The sequence below is a fragment of the Patagioenas fasciata genome, chromosome 1, assembly GCF_037038585.1.
Source record: "Patagioenas fasciata isolate bPatFas1 chromosome 1, bPatFas1.hap1, whole genome shotgun sequence".
NCBI classification, from domain to species: domain Eukaryota; kingdom Metazoa; phylum Chordata; class Aves; order Columbiformes; family Columbidae; genus Patagioenas; species Patagioenas fasciata.
Window position 1 is genome coordinate 116467860 of NC_092520.1, and position 17240 is coordinate 116485099.

General features: G+C 39.5%; 1 long non-coding RNA gene across 2 annotated transcripts; it reads right to left on the reverse strand.

The window, feature by feature from the left end:
* Positions 1 to 8669: 8669 nt before the first annotated feature.
* LOC139827026 (uncharacterized) lies at positions 8670 to 16885 on the reverse strand. 2 transcript variants are annotated; one of them, XR_011737204.1, is made up of 5 exons: positions 16753 to 16885; positions 15670 to 15779; positions 14568 to 14622; positions 14142 to 14275; positions 8670 to 10594 (listed from the first exon to the last, which is right to left on the reverse strand). It is a non-coding gene; the product is annotated as an uncharacterized lncRNA (long non-coding RNA). The 2 variants fall into 2 exon arrangements; XR_011737205.1 differs by lacking the exon at positions 15670 to 15779.
* Positions 16886 to 17240: the final 355 nt, after the last annotated feature.

The window sequence follows — 17240 nt, forward strand, 5'->3', positions numbered from 1 at the left end:
AAACAGCCAGTCCTTTACATATTCCTAACTAGCTGCAGTTCATGGCTGTTCATGATACCATGGTGTTTAAAAATGCAGCAATGCTTCGAAGCTGGGACAGAACATTTATTCCATGGCCTTAATGATGCAAATAGCCAGAATATATGATGATAACTGTAGCTTTGAATCTCAACAGTAGCAGAAACATAGACTGTAAGAGTATCAGTAATATAATACATTTTTTTAAGTTTTGGATAAAATGTATTGGAAAGCAGACACCTTTCTTTTACTAATATTGTAGATGTAATCTGATATTATCACATTTATTCAGTTAGAAATCTTCATGATATTTTCTGAGTAAGTACCATATGAATACAACTAAAATGTTATTCCTAAAATAGTGTTGAGTAATAGGAGTGTAAGGTTAGAGGTAAGAAAGACCTATTACAGTATTGAAGAGATTTTATTGCTACAGCAAGATTTTTTTTTTTTTTCCTACTGGAATTGTATTGTTAATGTGTAATAGGGTGCAGGATTAAAAACCTTTATTTTCTCCTGATTATCAACAAGCACTATCTGGAAATAGCATTTGTTTTTCAGATTAAACATTACTTTCCTTAACTTTATCCTTTAATAGTTCTTTATACTTGTGGATGGTAAACATTTTTTTCTCTGTCCTGGCTGTCAGATTATAGGTATGTTGCTCTTTCGCCTTTACTTAAACACCCAAGGCATATTTAGGCTGAATTTCTTAGAGGAGCTTTTGAATGATAAATGCCCATATCCACTGATCCTCAAAAGATTAATGGGATTTGGGCAGAAAGTACTCAGACTTCATGCTCTACTTTTGAGGCAATTCTCCCAGCACATATAATCCATATTAAAATTTCTCACTGGACTAATTATCTTTCAGCCACATGGAATATGCAATTACAGTTATATTCCATGTTCATATGAATCATAATTATCTTCCTATCTGTAGTTTCCTTATGACTATGTAGTTTTGCATATACTTATCATCATTGGAAACTATGCTTTTAATTGTTCTATGTCCATTTTAACATTATGTCAGTATGCCCATTAGGAGTCATTTATAATTACTCCCACACAAAATTGCATTAATGCATTTTTGCATATTTTCTCAGAAGAAAAATGACATATATTTTAACAGATGAAACTTAATATCTATGTACACATTTGTTTTACCTCTCCAGGCTGTCTTTCTCAGTCAACATTGATCTTTTCACTTTGTTGCAGTTTAGTATCAGTTGCATACTGCTAGCCACCTTTTTGTCTACACGTTCACTAAATTATTGAACCATTCAGATCAAATTTCAGCCCTTCTGTCAGTGGCAAGATCCAGATTTGCAAACTCATTTAACTTCTACTCCTCAATACAGCAAGACCAAGTGGGCTGATATTTCAGTGTTCTCAGGTCTTCATATAGATTTCCCATGAGGATTTTTCACATATAAACTCCCACCCTATGTGTGAATGTTTCCACAATGTGAACATGGGTTTTATCTGTTTTCTGCTTTAGATTCTTCAGCCTTTAAAACTCCCAGTCCAATGCCACCTATTCAGAAGGCATCTAGAATGTTACTCGTGTCCTGAACAAGACAGTTAATCATAGTATTTATGTAAGGGCTAAGTGTCCAAACTCATTATATCTAGTGAAGATTAAAGACTCACCTCAGCTACCTAGACATAAGTACACAGTGCCATTGAGATCCTACATAGTACAAAATACTGGTAGATTCATTCAAAGACATTGGAGGTTGCACTGAATGCCGTTTGTACTTGGCTCAATAACCTAAGTTTGGAGAACCCAAAGCTGGATGTGATACTTCAAATGTGGTCTAATGAGTGCTGAGAAAAAGGCGGTAGGCAGTTTGCTTTATCTGCTGCCTGTGCTCCTGTTCTTGAGCCCGGGATATCCACAATACCGTTCACCCTTATCGCTGCCAAGGCATACCATGGGCTCACATTCAACTGGCTGCCTGCCACATCCAGGGCCTTTCCCACAGAGCTTCTCCCCTGTTCTTCTGACCCCAGCGTGCACCATGCAGGGGAGCAGTCTTTCCCATGTGCAGGACTTTGTAATTCTCCTTGATTGTCACCAAATTCCTTCTGCCACATCCCTCCACCCTGTCTGAATTAGACTGAATAGTAGCTCTGGCCTCAAGTGTATTGACTAGCCTCCCCTCCCAAACTTGATAAGGTTTCACTCCTTGTCCTCTTGCAGATCTCTACTAAAGATATGAAGCAAGGGAGATTCCAGGATAGGCTCCTGAAGTACGTGAAATTGGTCTCCAGGTAAAGTATGCACATGTAACGATTACCCAGCCTGCAGTGATTGTATAGATAATCCTGCCATTTTTCTACCGACCTAGTAGTCTAGCCATCTAGATTATAACATCCCAACACAATCATATAAATCTAGACTATAAAATCCATACAAAGATCTTGTTGTAGATCATGTTGAAAACATTGTTAAAGCCAAAGTTGACAATATTCACTGCATTCCTCTTTCCTACAGATCCAGTCATTTCATGCTAGAAGACAATCAGGTTATTAAGGAGTATTTACTTATGATAAAACTATGTTGGTTGTTCCCATTCCTCTTTTTCTCCTTCACATGATTGCATTATTCTCTTCATCAGTGTTTCCTAAACATTACCGATCGATGCACTAGTATTCTAATAAACTCAATTTGCCACTGTGGACTAGGTTGCCTTTTGCTGAAAATAAGCACTTGAAAATACTAGCTTCCAAAGCAGTTGAACTCCTGAGGTTCAAACTTGCTCAGTCACAGAAACCGACCTGTAATCAAACATTAATCTATCTGGACTGGTTATCTTTGTGGATGTAAATGTTCCCTAGGTCATATTTTACCTTAGTGTCTCATGGTAAACATTAAGTATATCTGAAATTACTTCTTTCCCTCTACTTCCAAAAAAAACTGTCCTTCTAGAAAACCATTAAGCATTTCATTGTGTGTTTGGAAAGGAGTTGGAAATAGAAGCAATAATTAAAAATTCCAAACCTGGAATTTTCATGGTGTTCTTCCAGAACTTTAGTTCTGCAGTACATGACATTTTCTGTTGCTGTGAAAGGCTTTCTAATCCTCTCTGACCTTCCTACTTCAATTGCTTTTTCCTCGCTCTTCTAAAAAAAACTCTATGGCTGTGGTGTCTTCCTTCCTGTTCTTTGGACTTCTTCATTTTCCAGGAGCTTCTTTCCCAACACTCCTTTCAATGTAGATGAAAATGTCAGTACCTGGACTGAGGATCATTAAGATACAAGTAAAATGTTTAAGGCGTAGTTTTATCATCTGATTTGCCACATTGCTACAACACTTCATGCATTATGGTGCAGAGAGGAGCAACCAGCTTGTGCAGCGGGTGTGGTAGCTTGTGCAACGGGGTGCAGAGAGCACTTGTTGCTTGTCATTCCCTCCAACTTATTGCCAGCGTCCCAGACTGCTGATGACCATGATCGCCTCCAGAAGGAGAGCTTGTCTCAAGAAGACTGTGGCAACGCAGACTGAGGTTCTGTCCCAAATGGTGGCTGTTCAGGTCTCCGGCTGCAGGGAGGGCCAGAGCCTGCTGCTGCCGGAGGAGGGAGGCCAGCACTCTACTTGTGTGAGGTGTGAGCAGGTGCAAGATCTGCTCAACATGGTTGTGAAACTTAAGGAGGAGGTTGAGACGCTGAGGCCCATCAGGGAGTGCGAAAGGGAGATTGACTGGTGGAGTAACTGACGTGCCAGTCGGAAAGGCCCCAGGGAGGTACCCCCGAAAAGGAGATGGACCTCCTGCCCTCTCAGACAGAGGCAGAGGTCCTGAGACAGCCCCACCCTTGTCGCTGTCAGACAGAGGTAGGGGACCTAAAAGACGACGAGGGTTGGAAGCGTATTCCAGTTCGGCATCATGGGTAGCCCCCCTGCCTGCCTGCTTTGCCTCCCCAGGTGCCCCTCCGTAATAGGTTTGAGGCCCTGGATCTTGAAGAATAGGTAGGTGAGGAGCTGGTGCCAAGCCTGCTTACAAGATCACATAGGAAGAGACGGTTGACTACACAACTTAAGACTGCCTCTGATAAGAAAGAAAGAAGGGTGATTGTAATAGGAAATTCCCTTCTGAAAGTAACAGAGGGCCCAATATGCAGGGTTGACCCTCATCTTAGGGAAGTCTGTAGTCTACCTGGAGCCCGGATCAAGGATATTGCTAGAGAGCTCCCCAGACTGGTGCACCTGACAGACTACTACCCGCTGCTGGTCTTCCAGACAGATGGGGAGGAAGCTGCTTCCTGTAGTCTGAGGGGAATGAAGAACGATTTCAAGTTCTTGGGAAGGATGGTGAAAGACTCAGGGGCTCAAGTGATCTTCTCTTCACTCCTTCCCTCTTCAAGTGACGATGTGGGGTGGAATGGGAAAATTCAATCTCTAAATGGTTGGCTCCAAGACTGGTGCTACAGGCAGGGCTTTGGTTTTTTTGATAATGACTGGTTTTATAAGACTCCAGTCCGGACAGTGTAACGCAGGAAAGGCTTATTTCGCAGAAGCAAAAGGATGCTGGGGCAGGAATTAGCTGGGCTCATTTGGAGAACTTTAAACTAGGCTCGAAGGGGCGATGGGGTTGTAGCTGGGCTTGTCCCAGTGGGGCAGCGTTCTAAAACGGATGACGACCGGGTAGCCTCCTGTGCCCTTAGGGAGAAACTGGTGTGCTCTGCTCGCTCCCTGAAATGCCTGTACACCAATGCACGCAGCATGGGGAATAAGCAGGAGGAGTTAGAATCCTCTGTTCGGTCGGGAGATTATGATCTGGTGGCAATTACAGAAACGTGGTGGGACAGTTCACATGACTGGAATGTGGTCATGGATGGCTACGCCTTTTTCAGGAAAGACAGGCCAGCCAGGCATGGTGGTGGAGTTGCTCTCTATGTGAGAGAGCAACTGCAATGTACTAGATTCTGCCCAGGAGCGGATGAGGAACGAGTTGAGAGTGTATGCATCAGGATGAAGAGACAGGCTGGCAGGGGTGATACGGTTGTAGGTGTCTATTATAGGCCACCAGATCAGACTGAGGAAGTTGATGAGACCTTCTATGCACAGCTGAGAGTGGCCTCGCAGTCACAGGCCCTGGTTGTTGTGGGTGATTTTAACTTCCCTGATGTTTGCTTGAAGGACCATTCAGCCAGCCAGCCACAGTCCAGGAGGTTCCTCCAGTGCATTGATGATAACTTCCTCATGCAGATGGTGGAGGAGCCGACTAGGAGAGGTGCACTGCTGGATCTCATCCTCACTAACAAAGAGGGTCTGGTCGAAGCAGTAAAGGTTGAAGGCTGCCTGGGTTGCAGTGACCACGAGATGGTGGAGTTGAGCATCTTGTGTGACAGGAACAGAACAGCAAGTAGAATTGCAATCCTGGACTTTAGCAGGGCTAACTTCGGCCTTTTCAAGCAATTGCTGGGGGAAATCCCATGGGCAAGACTGCTTGAAGGAAAAGGGGCCCAAGAGAGCTGGATTGCATTCAGAGATTGCTTCTTCCATGCTCAGGATCAGAGTATCCCCACACGTAGGAAGTCGAGGAAGGGAGCCAGGAGGCCCGTATGGTTGACTAGGGATCTGTTGGGTATGCTCAAGCAGAAAAGGAGAGTTTGCAGGTCATGGAATTGGGGGCTGGTCACTTGGGAGGAATATAAGGCTGCTGTTAGAGGATGTAGGAAGGCAGCTAGGATAGCCAAGGCCTCCTTAGAATTACAGCTGGCGAGAGGGGTCAAGGACAGCAAGAAGAACTTTTTCAAATACATAGCAGATAAAACTAATACCAGAGGCAATGTAGGCCCACTGATGAATGAGGTGGGTGCCCTGATGGCAGAAGACACAGAGAAGGCAGAATTGCTGAATGCCTTCTTTGTCTCTGTCTACTCTGCTGGAGGCTGTCCTGGGGAGCCCTGTACCCCTGAGACCCCGGATGAAGCCAGGTCAATGAAGGAGTTTGCTTTAGTCAATGAGGACTGGGTTAGGGAGCAATTAAGTAGTCTGGACATCCATAAATCCATGGGTCCAGATGGGATGCATCCCCGGGTGCTGAGGAAGCTGGCTGAAGTCATTGCTAGACCGCTCTCCATCATTTTTGCCAAGTCTTGTGAAACGGGAGAGGTGCCCGAGGATTGAAGGAAAGCAAATGTCACTCCAGTCTTCAAAAAGGGCAAGAAGGAGGACCCTGGTAATAGACCCGTCAACCTCACCTCTGTCCCTGGGAAAGTAATGGAACAGCTTATCCTTGGTGTCATCTCAAGGCATATCAGGGATAAGAGGGTCATTAGAGGCAGTCAGCATGGCTTTAGCAAGGGTAAGTCATGCTTGACCAACCTCATAGCCTTTTATGAGAATGTAACAAGGTGGATGGATGATGGCAGGGCGGTGGATGTGGTCTACCTTGACTTCAGTAAAGCCTTTGACACAGTCCCTCACAGCATCCTCACAGCTAAATTGAGGAGGTGTGGTCTAGACAATTGAGTAGTGAGGTGGGTTGCAAACTGGCTTAAAGAGAGAAGCCAGAGAGTGGTGGTCAATGGTGCGGAGTCCAGTTGGAGGCCAGTATCTAGTACTGGGGCCAATATTATTCAATATATTCATTAATAATTTGGATGAGGGAATTGAGTGTACTATCAGCAGGTTTGCTGATGACACTAAGCTGGGAGGAGTGGCTGACACGCCAGAAGGCTGTGCTGCCATCCAGCAGGACCTGGACAGGCTGGAGAGTTGGGCGGGGAATAACCTGATGAAATTTAACAAGGGAAAGTGTAGAGTCCTGCATCTGGGCAGGAACAATCCCAAGTTCCAGTATAGGTTGGGAAATTACATATTAGAGAGCAGTGTAGGGGAAAGGGACCTGGGGGTCCTGGTGGACAGCAGGATGACCAATGAGCCAGCACTGTGCCCTTGTGGCCAGGAAGGCCAATGGCATCCTTGGGTGTATTACAAGGGAGGTGGTTAGTAGATCGAGAGAGGTCCTCCTTCCCCTTTACTCTGCCCTATTGAGATCCCATCTGGAATATTGTGTCCAGTTCTGGGCCCCTCAGTTCAAGAAGGACAGGGAACTGCTGGAGAGGGTCCAGCATAGGGCAACAAAGATGATTAAGGGAGTAGAGCACCTCCCTTATGAAAAAAGGCTGAGGGAGTTGGTTCTCTTTAGTTTGGAGAAGAGGAGACTGAGGGGTGATCTTATTAATGTTTATAAATATATAAAGGGTGAGTGCCATGAGAATGGAACCAGGCTCTTCTCAGTGGCAAACAATGATAGGACAAGGAGTAATGGGATCAAGCTGGAACACAAGAGGTTCCACTTAAATTTGAGAAAAAACTTCTTCTCAGTGAGGGTTACAGAGCACTGGAACAGGCTGCCCAGGGAGGTTGTGGAGTCTCCTTCCCTGGAGACATTCAAAGCCCGCCTGGACACATTCCTGTGTGACCTCATCTAGGCATTCCTGCTCCACCAGGGGGATTGGACTAGATTATCTCTTGAGGTCCCTTCCAATCCCAAACATACTGTGATACTGTGATTATATTTCATAAGAAAAAATAATTGTAAAATTCTCATATTCTCGGTGTGGTCATTGAGCTTATATTCCTGTGTTACTGTTTTCACTTCTTAGAGACCATTCATCACCCATAAACAGTATATATGACAGATGTATTGTTTAGAATACATATTCCAGATGCCTCTTTTGTCAGTTTTGAATGTCTGCTCTACACAAGCTTCTTAAAGAATTCTTTAAACTACTTGGCTGGAATGTAAAATCTCAATTTCTCAAAAGAGCATATTCTACAGTTTCAGAATTGTTGATCTCATTATTTTGAAGCATAATATTCTTGGTGATATATCAATACACATCATGTACAATTCCTTGAATTTCTAAAACAAAAATATCTGTACAGCCCCAAATTCCAGCTAATCGTGTATTACAAAATACGTGTACAGTCCCTGTCTTCTAGTTGATTCATTTTCTTTTATCATGTGTCTGCAGTTTTCTAGTATACTCTGTCATCTGTAGACCTTTTAAAGGTTTTTACAATGTTTTTCTTTAGGACACAGATATACAATGCTACACAGATGCTTAAAGAAAATCCTTCTGTAAAAGCATCTATCATTGCAGCCTTTCAGTACTTAAAAGGGGCTTATAAGATGGGGACAGACTTTTTAGCATGGCCTGTTGCAATATGACAAGGGGCAATGGTTTTAAAATAAAAGAGCAGAGATTCAGGCTAGATGTGAGGAAGAAATTTTTTACAACGAGGGTGGTGAAACTCTGCGTAGAGGGGTGGTAGATGCCCCATCCCTGGAAACAAACATTCAAGGCCAGGCTGGATGGGGCTCGGAACAACCTGATCTAGTTGAAAATGTCCCGGCTCGTTGCAGGGGGATTGGACTGGATGACCTTTGAAGGACCTTTCCAACCCAAACTATTCTATGATTCTATGATTGTCAAGGATTTCATGTGTAGGCAGAGCAGGAGCAGATGATGTATACACTATTTATCTATTTATTTTCTGCCAAGCCAGAAAGTTTTTCAGGCTTTTGCCTGCCAATAAAAATCCAACTGTGCCTGTATGCTCCCAATTAGTGGGAAAGGTCACAATCTGTCAGAATTAAGAAAACTTTTTGACTTTGTGGATTTTTATGAAGATGACAACAAATATAAGCAGCTTGTTTTGTTTTTCATTTGACATGGCAATCATCAGCTACCAGTGACAACAGATTCTTTCATAAACTGCAATGCCTCAGCCATTGTATAACATCATTCAACAATCAGGATAAGCTAACAAAGATCTTGCACATCAACATGACAACTTCCCAGAATAAAACCCACATGCTATAAAGGAAGTAAGTTGCCATCAAGAACTGCTTCACTGGTCAAGAGCAGACGTCTTTTATTCTGAACTCTAGTGTCAAAATTCCTCTCCATTCCCTGCCATGTGGTGGTGCTTCCATCAGACCATCAAGATGTGGAACTGAAAAATATGGCTGATCATTAGTAACCTCACTTTTTTCCTTAAAGCAAAAGTATCTTCCTGGACAACCTGAGAGGTTTTTTTGTTGTTGTTGTTTGGTTTTTTTTGTTTGTTTTTTTGGTTTTTTTTTGTGTGGTTCCTGGAGTAAGGCCAATGGTATAACCATGAATAATACCGGGAACATTTCCAAAGAAGTCAGTACATCCCTGTAATGTACAATTCTTGGCTTTTAACAATATTTCTAAAGAATCTATATGAGACACCATCTCAAATTTACCTTTAAATGAGTAGACAGCACTTAAACAGTTTCCCTGACTGGGAAATTCTTGATTACATCAACATTCAAAATGATTTGTTGAGATATCTACAGGAATAGACACCTTAAAAATATACTAAATATTAAATAAAAAGAGAAGTGAAGAATGGAATTGGTTTCTTTGAGTGGAATTTGGAGAGAACATAATGAGGGGTACAGTTACCTACCTCGATTAATGAAGCATTTAACAAAAGACACAGTATACTATTCGGGTAATCATGGACACAGTCCAGCTTTCATCCATAAACTGTGAGACATTGCTTAAATATAAGGTTTGCAAATACTCAGGAATCTATTTTTGCATAAATGTTTCTAAGCAATGGAAAACCTTGCATATCAACAATCAGCAAAACATCAGTCACTGGAAGGAGTATTAGTACTTAGAGAAATTTCTCTTAAAATGACTGAGAAATATAAAACTCAGGATTGAGCATATGCTAGCTGCTTCAATAAGGTCTTAAACTCATTCAGAGTGCACAGCACAGCTGTTCACTATTATGAAACCAACATTGTCTTGTACATGATAGTGAATAAGAATGGCGAATGATTTATTAAGAAAATACATAATGTTTATAGGGAATCAGGAGGTGTAATGAACATTTATCTTAACACACTCCTTGAGTGCTAATGTTTTACTAAGTGTATTCTTAAATCAGTAGTTGAATTTAACAGCACTACTGATAGCAAGAAGGCTGGGAGTATCTGGCAGGTGGAAGCATTTTTGGAATGATAACTGCAAGTAGTCTGTGATATTCGCTTTTACAGAGACAGTCAGTGAATCTCCAACATGGATGAAGTCAGTTGTGAAACCACAGAAACAACCATCTTAGACGAAACAGGAACTATGCAGATCCAGCTCAAGGATTTTCAGCAGCACAGGCAAAACTGAAATTTGCCTTCCCATAGTGTAAACTGTGCACTTTACACAAAAGAAAAGCAGGGTCTGACAAAGCATCTTGGCTGGAAGGGGGATGACAGAATCATGAAGGCCCATCTGAACTTCTGAGGCTGTCTTAAAGGAATGGTAGAAGCAGTAATGGAGAATGAAGTTTGTGTAAATCCATGTCCCCCAAGCAGTTCCCTCAGCAATAACGAGACAGGCCCTGGCAGAGATTAAGAAATCAGCAGTGCCGTGGTGCAGAACACTGGCCCTAGGTAACTCCGCTTGTGCCTACATCCAACATGGACTTAAGTGGTCTTAATGGAGATGTTCTGTGGGCAGTATCCAGCTGTGACACACACAGAGACTCCGATATAAAGAGTACAATCCTACAAGGTTGAATCTGCAAAGAAGAACAATGTGAGAAGGATAATTCAACAGCTTCAACATTTTATTTGAAGTGTCAACATCTGTTTAAGAGTCTGTGTAACAGATACAATTAAAGTACATTTCTGAAATGAAGACCCAGAGGTGCAGTCTGCCTAGGCCACTTTTCACTCATTTAAATAAACTGCTAGTAGTACGAGGTCTTCTAAAACCAGCTACTCCAATGCTGATTGTTGAAGAATGTCACAAATTATAGGATTTTTAAGGGTTGATAATTTACCAATGAAAACCTCACCGTAGAATTATTTTGCAAATGTGTCAAATAAATCTACACTTTGACCTAAGTCCATATTTTTTAGTTTGTTTGACCTTTATTAAGTAGTTTGGTCTCACATCACAAGATAAAGGTGATGAGTTAGGCTGTCATTTTGCCAAACAGAAGAGTAAGAAAGAAATCAGATGTAAAGCTGTTCAAGTGTTAGAGGTTCTAAAGTGTTTTTTGCCATTCATTTAGCTCATAACAAACATTTTAATGTAGTTTGACATGACCTATACGTTTGTTCTTTGCTAACTCTGAACGCATTAACACAGTCTGTTTGCAAGGTTGAATGTCTTCCAATAACGTATTTCTTATGCTGAAGTAGAAATTATTTATCTTAATCTTAATTTGTTTTTGTTTACTTATGCCTTGTTTTCTCATACATAAAGACCAATAATATACACCAGGAATGTCAGAACATGAAATAGATGAGGCCATATTACAATATGTCTTCCCTTTAAACCAAAAAGATCAGAAAGCAAAGTAATTCTTTCAAAATCTCAAATCAACTTTTAAATGGAATTTTGGCTTTCAGTTTTATGCATTTTACAATTTTACACATTCTTCCGTTCAAAAAACCCCAGCCCTTCCCTTGTCTTGTCCTTTCTGCTTTTCTTTTTGGCATATAATTTGCATGTGTCTGAACAGATTTGTGAACATGATAGGCACATATGAAAAACAGGCAGTCAATGAAATGTGAATCTGAATATTATTAAGTAAAATAGGTGGACATTCATAGAACTAAAATACTGAAATTATATGAGTTGTTACATTTTAAAACTGTACAGTGATCTGCACATAGACTTTTGTATTTCCCATGTAGTATGCTAGGGATCACTTTTAATCATCTGCTAATCTCTTCCCAGCAAATTAGATGAGTAAATCTAGTTTTATAAAAAAATCAGTAAGACCCTGTTTAATGCTGCCTAATCTGAGTGATTGTCCTGTAGCACTTTAAACAAAGGAACAGCTAACCTGTACTTCATAGAAGTGTGTACCCATAGACCCTCCATGGAGGAAAGAAAGCACTTCCAAAGGGTGGTTCAGACCTCAGGAAGACTGGGCTGATCTTCAGGAGTACTCAGTTTTTTGTCACAGTGAAAACTGAAATAACTGCGCTCAGATTTTAAGCACCTTTTGCTTAAATTGTGAGGGTGGGACAGGCCTAAGTCAATCAAAGACTTCAGATGTTGCCAGATCTCTTGATTAATAAGAGGTTATTAGTTTGGTTCAACCTGTCCAGGAAAATTAATATCATCTCCACAGTCTCCTTCCCCTGGGAAAACAGATAACTTGCAGGAAGTTTTTGTTTTATTTATTTCTCTGATCAGTTACCATTTAATTTTGGAGTGGCCAATCATTTTACTAAGATTAAGCAATATTTATTGTTTAAACAGTGGCATTAACATCAGAAAAACTATTTGTAGACTAAAGTCTTATTCAATGTCAGGAAATATATCAAAATTCAGTACTTGCAAATGGATAAACTATACAAACTGAATTAATAATCCTATGTTGAGGGAATAATTATAAATAAATTCAACTACGAACTTGAATTACATCAGAATGAATTCTGAATAACCATTTCAATCAATGGCCTCAGCCTGATGACATAAATATTGGAGTAAAAATTTGAGACCACTCTTTGGACTTTTCCAGGTGAATATAAATCTTTGACAAATGACTTTCCAATTACTTAAACTGCTTACCAGTTTAAATGGAATGACTATTTGATATCACAGAAATTTAAAGGAATATTTTTGGGGAAATCTAGCAAAAGAATGCTCTCTCATCTAGTTTAATTAAGGGAAAACAAATTAAAGTTTTTAAAAAGCCTTTATTTAATAATGGACCACTAATAAAAGATCTGCTTTGGGAATTTCATAGCTTGATATTCTTTCTCTGTGAAAGATTAGAGAAATATAGCAGAATGAATGCTTGATACTATTATACAAGTCAGTATGTGAAATAAAATAGTGTCAAAAATAGATTAGAATAAATTATGTTTCTTTCGCAAAACAAATAGAGAAGCTATTGAAGAAAATTTCAAATTAAACATTTTGCAGTCTTTATTTATGCTAAATGTAATATAAGTAATCTTGGCAAAACTCAATTTATTCATTTTCAATCAATTAGATGATTGATTGCTAATTTGGAGTCTAATTTTTTTACTAAATGCTCTCACTTTAACTAAGCTAGACTTACATTTCTTTAGAATAAGATGTTAATTTCCACTGTATATTTAATCCTCATTCATGCATAGATTTTATGTTAAAAACAGATGTAACTGAAGATGTGATATACTTCCTATGTTTTCTATCACAGCCATTGTACAGAATTTAAATGAATTGAATTAAGGAATTTCTATATGCTGTAAAATTTATTTTAAGTATAATCTTATGATTTCTAAATATATGCATTTCTTTTAATTGCAGTCAGTGCTAAATTTTCTCAAATGGAAATAATTATTGTCTTTCAGTGTATAAAAAAGCTCAGTCTGTTTTAATGTTTTGTTAAAGACATTTTTTTTTCTTTTCTCCTTTTTTACTTTATTTTCTTTTTTTGCCAATAAACAAAACAAACTTATAGAAAAGTACTTGGACATTAATATAAACTGGAGACTTTCAAATTCCTATGTTGTGAAAAGTTGTATTCTTGTTACATAAGGCAGTAACTGTGATAATTATACACAGAGTTAACAAGGTAGTCCCTATGAAAGGAATCACAACAATATAATAGCTATGGAGCTTGAAAATGGGAAATTCCTTCTATTGCTCCTACAGTGTCCTCAAAAATTCACAGAAGCTCACTGTTCATTAAAATGAAACTTAGGACAGTTCTTGAAATTACTTCAGATATGACAAAAACTTTCAGCAAAGAGGACATCTAATTGTAAGAACTAGTTTGTGGGAGGAAAATGAAAGCATGCAAAATGAAGATGGAGTACAATGCTTATCAGACCGATAGTATGTTTGATTACACTGCATCACAGCATAAGCACAATGGTATGGAAATTTTCCTTTCATGTTTCAGATGCATACTTCTCTTTTTTTTCCCCTCCATTTTAGAACTTCACCAAATAAAAGTGATGCTCAAGAGAGTGGGCAACTACACTACTTTTAGGTATACAGTACGATGTCCCTATAGAATCTTAAATTTTAGCCAGTGAGTTCACTTGAAGAAATCGTATGAACCTTAACAGAAAAGGGCCGAGATGATAAACTGCTTCAAATCTAGTACTTACTTCATGTGTTCATTCTTTTTTTTCAGCCCAAGGTAGATGCTCACAGAAATATAAACAGGAAGAAAAAAATGCTGGTCTTAAATGTCTTCTTCTGAGATAAAAATTTCACTGCAACACTTCATAACATTTTGGAGCTGTCAAAAACCAAAAGAATTTAATTTTAAAAACTCATTGAATGTATATTAATATTTATTTCAATCACAGTTGTCCAGATTTACATTAAGAACTTCAGTTTCTTCATGGCACTTGGATGTTGATTTTCCAAAATATTGAGCATTAAAAGTCACTGAAGCTGTGACTCTGCAACATTCAGAATAAGTGATACCAGACATCTGCAAAACTAGATAAATAAGTAAATACTATTTCCATGTCCTACAAACTCACATGTAATTTCCATAATTTATTTGATGTTTGTTCTCTACTCACCTATGGCACATCTTCTCCAGGAAAGCAGGATAACAAAAAGTTAATTCTGAAAACACTGAAAAAAATAAAAACAATTGTTTATGTATCTCCAGTTTAGAGCACATACAAAGTTATGTAAACATATATCAGACTGATACTGACAAATTACCAACGTCATTCTCATCAATGCCCCTGACTCACTTCATTACTCAAGAAGGATGGCCTAAATCCAAGCCTAATCTCTGGTTTGAAAATCTGCATTCCTTCTTGACAAAGGATCAGATTTCCTTCCCAGCCTGTCACCTTGTGTTGCAATCCCCACGTAACGTATCAAGGAAGTACGAAATAGTTTAAAAGTTAACCACAAGAGAAAATAAATTGTGTCACCTAAATATCTTCTGAACATCTGAAAAGAGGATCTTACAACACCTGCAGTATCACATAAGCAATTTGCAACCCTTTGTTCAGCCATTAAATGATATATTATGGCTAAGCTCTAGATGCCTCCAAGAAAGTTGTGGAGGACTGTTGAATTATTTCATAAAATGTGGACTGAGCTGTAAAATAGCAAGAACACATATGGGAAAATGAATGTTAATAGTGGGAATCTTGGTCAATATACAGGAAGTCCGAAAATTGAGCAATACAATTTTTGCCAGGTAATGCAGTGGAGATTTTGAGGAGATATGATTGTTTTTACTGCCCTGTCTGCAGTCTCACATTAACCATTTAAGTATGGTGAATGACTCAACTCTCCAGGTATTCCTCTAAGACATGGTAACGAAGTTTTCATTGCAACACTCCATCTGGAAATATCCACAGCATGGAAGACTCCCCAGTTTAAATATCATACTATTCCATTCTACAAAGAATTGAACAATAAGGATTTCTTTTGTGAAAAAGATGATTATTAAATTGTTGTTTCAGTGCCAGCATTTCAAACACAGATACTTATTTGTCTCCTATAAGCGTTAATATTGAAGGCATCTGCGTTATCTCAGAGTTAGAGTCAATAACTTAAAGAATACTGCAATGTAATGTCCTGGGCTTATAAACAGAAACAATTATTAACCCTGATATACACTTCTGCAACAAGTAATGTGCATGACTGATTAATGCCTACCAGATTTTTGATCACACAGCCTCTGACTTTTTTCAGCACCGGTCCTCTGTTCCTCAGATGTTATCCATTTTGATAGATTAATACATCTCAAGAAAATACTCCTTCACTTTCTTTATGAAAGAAAATGGAAGTCAGACAAAAGACATTATAGCTATTGAATCTCAGGAGTCTGGCAGAAATTACACAGCTTCTTCTGAATACTAAGATCCCAGTACAAATAATACTTCCAGGTAATTCTGTTTGGAGTTCTGGGAGTGTCAGGTACTGAAAATTGTAATTAATCTAGCTAATGTGGATGATTAAATGAAAATTTCTCTGGAGTGAATTCCAAACATCTATTAAGTCTCTGGAACAGTGGAGAAGATAATGATAGGATATTATATATATTTTATATTATATATATTCAGGTTTTCCTTGACACTTTTCCCAAATTACACTAAGACACCTGTGGGAATTTTTCTTTATGTTTTGAGAGGTCACTATGATTTATTTAGTATTTATGGTCACTCTTGCAGTGATGGAGACACAGTTCAGAAGTTCGTACATTTGTGGTGTAAAGTAACATCCACTTACACAATGCTTGAAAAAAAAGTTGTTAACCTGAGCAATATTTCACTCAGTACAAGCACAAGACTGTAGAATGTTTTTTTCTTATCATTTTTTGGAAGAACTTCTGCCACGGAGGCACCCCAAAATCAGTTGTAGGCGACAACAAGGTCCAAAACAGACTTTTATTCTGTCCGGGAAACTCCAGCAAAATAACCAACTAGAAACAGGGTTTATAAAATCAGTTAGCACTCCAGTAACATCAAATACAGGTTCAGATATCAGTTGAGGAAATTACTGGGGTACAGTAAATAAGAATAATGGAGATCCACAGTATGTATACCCGCATTCACAAGAAACAACGCCAGAGCTGTCTGACTCGCTTGTCTAGTGAGGAAATACACTTGCCTGTTTGGCAAGGAAAATACACTTGCTTATTTAGCAAGGAAAATACACCTGCCTGATTTCAGCAAGGACCTACACTCACTTATGCAGTGAGGAATTATTCAAGGATATATCTAATAAGTTTTCACTCACCCACATGCGGAGGTGAGGCGGTCCTGGGGCATTACCTTAGGCAGCGTTTTGGCCTAAGGGGAGGGCTCATCGGCTGCAGCAGACACGTGGCTCCGAGAGGACCACACAAAGGGGATCCTCGGCAGGCACCCCATTTTTATAGTCTTGTCAGATCTGGCTGTGTGAATTCCAGAAGCTTCTCAGCTTCTCTGCACCCTGCAGTCTGGCTATGGGTGCCCCAGAAGCTTCCTGACTTGTCGGCGCCTCTCCTCCTTTCCTGGCTAACAGACACGAAGGTCAAACAAGAGGAGCTATTAACTGCCCCACTGAAGGAGAGGGGGATGTGTTGAGGGAGAGGGAGATGTGCATGCACCTTCCACATCGAAGGAAAAAGTGAGGGTGACAGAAATGTGCAACTGCCACAACTTCCCATAAATTCAGAGTTTATTAATATTTTTTTCCATCTCCTTTTCAAATGAATAGAAATCTTTGATAAAGAAACAGGATCT